This window comes from Pseudophryne corroboree, chromosome 6 (genome assembly GCF_028390025.1).
Source record: "Pseudophryne corroboree isolate aPseCor3 chromosome 6, aPseCor3.hap2, whole genome shotgun sequence".
Classification (NCBI taxonomy): domain Eukaryota; kingdom Metazoa; phylum Chordata; class Amphibia; order Anura; family Myobatrachidae; genus Pseudophryne; species Pseudophryne corroboree.
Window position 1 is genome coordinate 114,910,396 of NC_086449.1, and position 10,206 is coordinate 114,920,601.

Here is a 10,206-nt window from a genome sequence, read left to right on the forward strand (position 1 = left end):
GCGGGCGGATGGCGGAAGCAGAGAGCGTGCTGCATAGAGCCGTGGAGCGGCCTATGCACACGTGCTCCCGCCCGCCACACACAGCATAGCGGCGTGTCTGTGTAGCCAAGCAGCGCTGCTGCTGCGCAGGGAACAGCGGTCTCTTAGGATGCTGGGAGCCGGAGAGTGAGAGCGCGCCGCATGGACCGTGAAGCGGCCCATGTACACGCGCTCCGGGCAGCGGTGAGTACCCAACAATCCCCAACAGTGGAGCGGCAGCAAGCGCTGACCGCCCCAACCCAACATACCTGGACCGTGACAAAAGTCTATGACGGGGCTTTCATCCAAGCTCCGTCCAGCTTTCCTGCAGGCAGCCTGCAAGTGGAGTGAGGGAGCTCTTTACAGAGAGGTCCGACACTCACGGCTACTCAGCCGCTTCCACTGTCCCTGACCCACGCCTGTTAGAAGGGGGGAAAGGACGTGGAAATTGAAGAAAAAAAAAAAAACTTAGAAAAAATTCCAATACTTTGTGGACGAGCTCCACTATGCCTTCTAACTGTGTCGAGCACAGAAAAAACACTGAAGTGCTGCAGGATATGGAGGGGAGGAGTAGTCTCAAAATTAATTTATTCAGTGCCTTCTTCCGGTGGAAGCCGTCCATATCCCCAAGAGTACTCCAGTGACCCCTAGTGGATGAAAAAGAAATAGGGAAAGATCAAGATCGACTTCCACCTCATGCTGAAGCTGCTGCCACTAGTCATGGCCGAGACGATGAAATGCCATCAACGTCGTCTGCCAAGGCCGATGCCCAATGTCATAGTACAGAGCATGTAAAATCCAAAACACCAAATATCAGTAAAAAAAGGACTCAAAAATCTAAAATAAAATCGTCGGAGTAGAAGCGTAAACTTGCCAATATGCCATTTACCACACGGAGTGGCAAGGAACGGCTGAGGCCCTGGCCTATGTTCATGGCTAGTGGTTCAGCTTCACATGAGGATGGAAGCACTCAGCCTCTTGCTAGAAAAATGAAAAGACTTAAGCTGGCAAAAGCACAGCAAAGAACTGTGCGTTCTTCGAAATCACAAATCTACAAGGAGAGTCCAATTGTGTCGGTTGCGATGCCTGACCTTCCCAACACTGGACGTGAAGAGCATGCGCCTTCCACCATTTGCACGCCCCCTGCAAGTGCTGGAAGGAGCACCCGCAGTCCAGTTCCTGATAGTCAGATTGAAGATGTCAGTGTTGAAGTACACCAGGATGAGGAGGATATGGGTGTTACTGGCGCTGGGGAGGAAATTGACAAGGAGGATTCTGATGGTGAGGTGGTTTGTTTAAGTCAGGCACCCGGGGAGACACCTGTTGTCCGTGGGAGGAATATGGCCATTGACATGCCTGGTGAAAATACATAAAAATCAGCTCTTCGGTGTGGAAGTATTTCAACAGAAATGTGGACAACATTTGTCAAGCCGTGTGTTGCCTTTGTCAAGCTGTAATAAGTAGGGGTAAGGACGTTAACCACCTCGGAACATCCTCCCTTATACGTCACCTGCAGCGCATTCATCATAAGTCAGTGACAAGTTCAAAAACTTTGGGCGACAGCGGAAGCAGTCCACTGACCAGTAAATCCCTTCCTCTTGTAACCAAGCTCACGCAAACCACCCCACAAACTCCCTCAGTGTCAATTTCCTCCTTCCCCAGGAATGCCAATAGTCCTGCAGGCCATGTCACTGGCAATTCTGACGAGTCCTCTCCTGCCTGGGATTCCTCCGATGCATCCTTGCGTGTAATGCCTACTGCTGCTGGCGCTGCTGTTGTTGCTGCTGGGAGTCGATGGTCATCCCAGAGGGGAAGTCGTAAGACCACTTTTACTTCTTCCACCAAGCAATTGACTGTCCAACAGTCCTTTGCGAGGAAGATGAAATATCACAGCAGTCATCCTGCTGCAAAGCGGATAACTGAGGCCTTGGCATCCTGGGCGGTGAGAAACGTGGTTCCGGTATCCATCATTACTGCAGAGCCAACTATAGACTTGTTTGAGGTACTGTGTCCCCGGTACCAAATACCATCTAGGTTCCATTTCTCTAGGCAGGCGATACCGAAAATGTACACAGACCTCAGAAAAAGACTCACCAGTGTCCTAAAAAATGCAGTTGTACCCAATGTCCACTTAACCACGGACATGTGGACAAGTGGAGCAGGGCAGACTCAGGACTATATGACTGTGACAGCCCACTGGGTAGATGTATGGACTCCCGCCGCAAGAACAGCAGCGGCGGCACCAGTAGCAGCATCTCGCAAACGCCAACTCTTTCCTAGGCAGGCTACGCTTTGTATCACCGCTTTCCAGAATACGCACACAGCTAAAAACCTCTTACGGCAACTGAGGAAGATCATCGCAGAATGGCTTACCCCAATTGGACTCTCCTGTGGATTTGTGGCATCGGACAACGCCAGCAATATTGTGTGTGCATTAAATATGGGCAAATTCCAGCACGTCCCATGTTTTGCACATACCTTGAATTTGGTGGTGCAGAATTATTTAAAAAACGAGAGGGGCGTGCAAGAGATGCTGTCAGTGGCCAGAAGAATTGCGGCACACTTTCGGCGTACAGGCACCACGTACAGAAGACTGGAGCACCACCAAAAACGCCTGAACCTGCCCTGCCATCATCTGAAGCAAGAAGTGGTAACGAGGTGGAATTCAACCCTCTATATGCTTCAGAGGTTGGAGGAGCAGCAAAAGGCCATTCAAGCCTATACAACTGAGCACGATATAGGAGGTGGAATGTACCTGTCTCAAGCGCAGTGGAGAATGATTTCAATGTTGTGCAAGGTTCTGCAACCTTTTGAACTTGCCACACGTGAAGTCAGTTCAGACACTGCCAGCCTGAGTCAGGTCATTCCCCTCATCAGGCTTTTGCAGAAGAAGCTGGAGACATTGAAGGAGGAGCTAACACAGAGCGATTCCGCTAGGCATGTGGGACTTGTGGATGGAGCCCTTAATTCGCTTAACAAGGATTCAGGGGTGGTCAATCTGTTGAAATCAGAGCACTACATTTTGGCCACCGTGCTCGATCCTAGATTTAAAACCTACCTTGGATCTCTCTTTCCGGCAGACACAAGTCTGCAGGGGTTCAAAGAACTGCTGGTGAGAAAATTGTCAAGTCAAGCGGAACGCGACCTGTCAACATCCCCTCCTTCACATTCTCCCGCAACTGGGGGTGCAAGGAAAAGGCTCAGAATTCCGAGCCCACCCGCTGGCGGTGATGCAGGGCAGTCTGGAGCGACTGCTGATGCTGACATCTGGTCCGGACTGAAGGACCTGCCAACGATTACGGACATGTCGTCTACTGTCACTGCATATGATTCTCTCCCCATTGAAAGAATGGTGGAGGATTATATGAGTGACCGCATCCAAGTAGGCACGTCAGACAGTCCGTACTTATACTGGCAGGAAAAAGAGGCAATTTGGAGGCCCCTGCACAAACTGGCTTTATTCTACCTAAGTTGCCCTCCCACAAGTGTGTACTCCGAAAGAGTGTTTAGTGCCGTCGCTCACCTTGTCAGCAATCGGCGTACGAGGTTACATCCAGAAAATGTGGAGAAGATGATGTTCATTAAAATGAATTATAATCAATTCCTCCGTGGAGACATTCACCAGCAGCAATTGCCTCCACAAAGTACACAGGGAGCTGAGATGGTGGATTCCAGTGGGGACGAATTGATAATCTGTGAGGAGGGGGATGTACACGGTGATATATCGGAGGATGATGATGAGGTGGACATCTTGCCTCTGTAGAGCCAGTTTGTGCAAGGAGAGATTAATTGCTTCTTTTTTGGTGGGGGTCCAAACCAACCAGTCATTTCAGTCACAGTCGTGTGGCAGACCCTGTCACTGAAATGATGGGTTGGTTAAAGTGTGCATGTCCTGTTTATACAACATAAGGGTGGGTGGGAGGGCCCAAGGACAATTCCATCTTGCACCTCTCTTTTCTTTCATTTTTCTTTGCGTCATGTGCTGTTTGGGGAGTGCTTTTTGGAAGGGCCAGCCTGCTTGACACTGCAGTGCCACTCCTAGATGGGCCAGGTGTTTGTGTCGGCCACTAGGGTCGCTTAGCTTACTCACACAGCTACCTCATTGCGCCTCTTTTTTTCTTTGCGTCATGTGCTGTTTGGGGAGTATTTTTTGGAAGGGCCATCCTGCCTGACACTGCAGTGCCACTCCTAGATGGGCCAGGTGTTTGTGTCGGCCACTTGGGTCGCTGAGCTTAGTCACACAGCTACCTCATTGCGCCTCTTTTTTTCTTTGCGTCATGTGCTGTTTGGGGAGTGTTTTTTGGAAGGGCCATCCTGCGTGACACTGCAGTGCCACTCCTAGATGGGCCAGGTGTTTGTGTCGGCCACTAGGGTCGCTTAGCTTACTCACACAGCTACCTCATTGCGCCTCTTTTTTTTCTTCTTTGCGTCATGTGCTGTTTGGGGAGTGTTTTTTGGAAGGGCCATCCTGCGTGACACTGCAGTGCCACTCCTAGATGGGCCAGGTGTTTGTGTCGGCCACTTGGGTCGCTGAGCTTAGTCATCCAGCGACCTCGGTGCAAATTTTAGGACTAAAAATAATATTGTGAGGTGTGAGGTGTTCAGAATAGACTGAAAATGAGTGGAAATTATGGTTATTGAGGTTAATAATACTTTGGGATCAAAATGACCCCCAAATTCTATGATTTAAGCTGTTTTTTAGGGTTTTTTGAAAAAAACACCCGAATCCAAAACACACCCGAATCCGACAAAAAAAATTCGGTGAGGTTTTGCCAAAACGCGTTCGAACCCAAAACACGGCCGCGGAACCGAACCCAAAACCAAAACACAAAACCCGAAAAATTTCCGGTGCACATCTCTAGTTTCTCCATATTTTATTAGTGTTCATCCCACACACCTAGGCGCTGCAGTAAATTAATTAAATTAATAATATAATACAGAGAGCCTTGCAGCCATATAATACAAAGAGCATTGCCATAAATGCCATATAATACAGAGCGTATTGCAGTGACTGCATGATAATACAGAGAGCATTAGAGTGACATTCATATTATACAGAGAGCATCAGTGGCCTTTGATTAAAAAAAAGAGTGCTTCGTAGTGCCCATCACCAAGCATCCAAGTGACCTCCATACAATACAAAGAACATTGTAATGAGTCACATATAAAATAGAGAACTCCGACTACCACCATAAAATACAGAAGACATCACAGGCGCACACTATGGCCCGTGGAATGAAATAAATCAGACAGAAACTATATCTATGTATGTATTGATCTATAATCAGTACTTATAGGAATTCACACTTTTTAGCATTGGGCTCTGATAGAGGCTCTGGTCAGGCACCTCACTGGAAGAATGTATGGGTAAACAGCACACCAAGCACAGCCCGGCCTCCCTTCTCTGTTCTTTACTCCCACCTCTGTCCTGGCTGCCTTTATACTGTGTGCACCAGAGACAGTGGGGGAGATATATTATCCTGGCATGGATCGTGGCAGTATATCTCATCCTGCTTCTCCTCTTTACTGAGGCAAAGCAGGAATGAGTAGTGACAACACGTAGTAACATCTTGGATGCCGAAGTGGGGGAGACAAACCCTCCTCCCCTCCAGCGATCCCTGCCACAGTCCATCAGCCTAGTGCTGATGTTCAGTCTTTCTCCTTCCGGTCGGCTACACTGGGCATGCGCATTATCTCGCTACTATCGTGATATCTCCCATGCACCCCAGAGCCACAGTGGCTGTGAAAGGTGAAAAAACACCTGCAGCTGTTGAAATCGGTAGCTGCAGGTGTCAGATCGGTCAGTGCCACTGACCATTCATACATAGGCTTGCACATCTTGTAGATAGCAGCACCGGTAATGACAGGGGCGCATAGCACCACTGTCATTTAGCACACATCTGCACAGTAACACATGGGGAAGAAGCGGAGTCAGCACACAACATACACAGATACCATTTCCCCCCTATATTGACTAACAAACATCAACCCCACTGTGTCAACACAGACACACTGGTCAGAATTCAATTGATATCGCCACCCAATCTCCCGTCTAAAGTAGTGGGAGATCACAGGGGCGATATTCAATTGATGTCTGTTATCGCGCCGTTCACACCCGTTAGTGTTAGGTTTAGCTGCATAAAGCAACTAAACCCAGCTAAACTAATGGGCGCGATCGCAAAAAGTGCCGTTTGGACGCCCAAACAGGACACTTTTTGTACACTGTAGCTTGCCACCCCCAGGGCGGGTGAGCTGAAATGTCAGCGCCAGTAGCCGATTGCGTCCGAATGGAGCAACAATTGAATTGTTCTGCTGGGCACCATCTAGTGGCTGCCGGCGAGAAAAACAATTGAATCTCGCCCACATAGTCTGCGGCTATGCTGTAGTAAAGCAGAGCCAAGGCAGGATCAGCCTCAGTCCACGGCAGCTCTGAAGAGTGTACTTATATACACAAACATACGAGAAATACAACATACATACAAATACATAAATATACCTTCCAGACCCCACATATTATAATTGAGAATAAAAAACCTGACTAGAATTCAGATTATTTACCTCAATCTTAACTCTCTCAAGAGGAAGAGGTCTTCACGGAGCTGCCTCTGTGTGCTGACACTGTCTCATTGGTTGCGGAGGTGTGTGACATCACACAGCGCTGAGGAGGTTACCTGTGTGTCTATCTATCTATCTATCTATCTATCTATCTATCTATCTATCTATCTATCTATCTATCTATCTATCTATACACGAAAGCCCTCATCATTAATTCTCTTCCCGATATGTTAGGAAGCTGAGATTTAACATAGTGATTCTCCAGGTGGGACATAGGAAAACTACGTAATTAAAATTTTAAGAAACCTCCCCTTAGGGAATGAAAAGGGGGTTGACATAATGACGTCATTACTGATGCGTTGCTTGCGTTGCATGAACGATAACTCCCAAATGGACAATCGGATGAAAATTTAGATTGCACCTCCAGTGTGTTGAATTTAATAAACTACAAAAATGGTCCTGTTACTTTTCACCGTATCTGCTACGGGTGCTCCTTGGGTAACGCCAAGAACCATGGATTAATATTTACTTACATTAAAGGGGGATACACACGGAGAGATCCGTGCTTAAATTCTAAGCAATCTGACTAGGTTGCTTAGAAGTTAAGCATGGATCTCTCTGTATGCCCCACAGCGATAGCGATGCGTGGCCCCGCGCGTCGCTATCACTGGTAATAAATTGTCATGCATGCAGGCTGAATCTAGCACATCGCTCATTTCACTGCTGGGTGAAATGAGCGTGTGTGTCCCCTACCCCTCGCTCCAGTGACGTGCGGTGGGGTGAGGCAGGTGAGGCAGAGCCTTTCCTGTCATACTAATGTTTGTGCCAGAGTTTTGACTGTATAAAGTAGATGAAAGATATAAATAATATGTTTGAAATATCTTCTTTGCATTATTCTAATCCATTTTATAGGTAAAACTCTGGAGTAAAAAGTCTATGGCAGGTGAGGCAGTTCCTCACCTGTCTCTCTTTTCAGCACATCTCTGATCAAAACTCACCAAATTTCCAGGAGTTTATACTAGTGATGTGCACCGGACATTTTTCGGGTTTTGTGTTTTGGTTTTGGATTCGGTTCCGCGGCCGTGTATTGGATTCGGACACGTTTTGGCAAAACCTCACCGAAAAATTTTTGTCGGATTCAGGTGTGTTTTGGATTCGGGTGTTTTTTACAAAAAACCCTAAAAAACAGCTTAAATCATAGAATTTGGGGGTCATTTTGATCTAATAGTTTTATTAACCTCAATAACCATAATTTCCACTCATTTCCAGTCTATTCTGAACACCTCACACCTCACAATATTATTTTTAGTCCTAAAATTTGCACCGAGGTCGCTGGATGGCTAAGCTAAGCGACACAAGTGGCCGACACAAACACCTGGCCCATCTAGGAGTGGCACTGCAGTGTCAGACAGGATGGCACTTCAAAAAAATTGTCCCCAAACAGCACATGATGCAAAGAAAAAAAGAGGCGCACCAAGGTCGCTGTGTAACTAAGCTAAGCAACACAAGTGGCCGACACAAACACCTGGCCCATCTAGGAGTGGCACTGCAGTGTCAGGCAGGATGGCACTTCAAAAAAATTGTCCCCAAACAGCACATGATGCAAAGAAAAATGAAAGAAAAAAGAGGTGCAAGATGGAATTGTCCTTGGGCCCTCCCACCCACCCTTATGTTGTATAAACAGGACATGCACACTTTAACGAACCCATCATTTCAGCGACAGGGTCTGCCACACGACTGTGACTGAAATGACTGGTTGGTTTGGGCCCCCACCAAAAAAAAGAAGCAATCAATCTCTTCTTGCACAAACTGGCTCTACAGAGACAAGGTGTCCACCTCATCATCATCCTCCGATTCCTCACCCCTTTCACTGTGTACATCCCCCTCCTCACAGATTATTAATTCGTCCCCACTGGGATCCACCATCTCAGGTCCCCGTGTACTTTCTGGAGGCAATTGCTGCTGGTGAATGTCTCCACGGAGGAATTGATTATAATTCATTTTGATGAACATCATCTTCTCCACATTTTCTGGAAGTAACCTCGTACGCCGATTGCTGACAAGGTGAGCGGCTGCACTAAACACTCTTTCGGAGTACACACTGGAGGGAGGGCAACTTAGGTAGAATAAAGCCAGTTTGTGCAAGGGCCTCCAAATTGCCTCTTTTTCCTGCCAGTATACGTACGGACTGTCTGACGTGCCTACTTGGATGCGGTCACTCATATAATCCTCCACCATTCTTTCAATGGTGAGAGAATCATATGAAGTGACAGTAGACGACATGTCAGTAATTGTTGGCAGGTTCTTCAGTCCGGACCAGATGTCAGCACTCGCTCCAGACTGCCCTGCATCACCGCCAGCGGGTGGGCTCGGAATTCTTAGCCTTTTCCTCGCACCCCCAGTTGCGGGAGAATGTGAAGGAGGAGATGCTGACGTGTCACGTTCCGCTTGACTTGACAATTTTCTCACCAGCAGGTCTTTGAACCTCTGCAGACTTGTGTCTTCCGGAAAGAGAGATCCAACGTAGTTTTAAATCTAGGATCGAGCACGGTGGCCAAAATGTAGTGCTCTGATTTCAACAGATTGACCACCCGTGAATCCTGGTTAAGCGAATTAAGGGCTCCATCCACAAGTCCCACATGCCTAGCGGAATCGCTCTGTTTTAGCTCCTCCTTCAATGTCTCCAGCTTCTTTTACAAAAGCCTGATGAGGGGAATGACCTGACTCAGGCTGGCAGTGTCTGAACTGACTTCACGTGTGGCAAGTTCAAAGGGTTGCAGAACCTTGCACAACGTTGAAATCATTCTCCACTGCGCTTGAGTCAGGTGCATTCCCCCTCCTTTGCCTATATCGTAGGCAGATGTATAGGCTTGAATGGCCTTTTGCTGCTCCTCCATCCTCTGAAGCATATAGAGGGATGAATTCCACCTCGTTACCACCTCTTGCTTCAGATGATGGCAGGGCAGGTTCAGGAATGTTTGGTGGTGCTCCAGTCTTCTGTACCCGGTGGCCGAATGCCGAAAGTGGCCCGCAATTCTTCGGGCCACCGACAGCATCTCTTGCACGCCCCTGTCGTTTTTTAAATAATTCTGCACCACCAAATTCAATGTATGTGCAAAACATGGGACGTGCTGGAAATTGCCCAGATGTAATACACGCACAATATTGCTGGCGTTGTCCGATGTCACAAATCCCCAGGAGAGTCCAATTGGGGTAAGCCATTCTGCGATGATCTTCCACAGTTTCCGTAAGAGGTTGTCAGCTGTGTGCCTCTTCTGGAAAGCGGTGATACAAAGCGTAGCCTGCCTAGGAACGAGTTGGCATTTGCGAGATGCTGCTACTGGTGCCGCCGCTGCTGTTCTTGCTGCGGGAGGCAATATATCTACCCAGTGGGCTGTCACAGTCATATAGTCCTGAGTCTGCCCTGCTCCACTTGTCCACATGTCCGTGGTTAAGTGGACATTGGGTACAACTGCATTTTTTAGGACACTGGTGAGTCTTTTTCTGAGGTCTGTGTACATTTTCGGTATCGCCTGCCTAGAGAAATGGAACCTAGATGGTATTTGGTACCGGGGACACAGTACCTCTATCAAGTCTCTAGTTGCCTCTGAATTAACGGTGGATACCGGAACC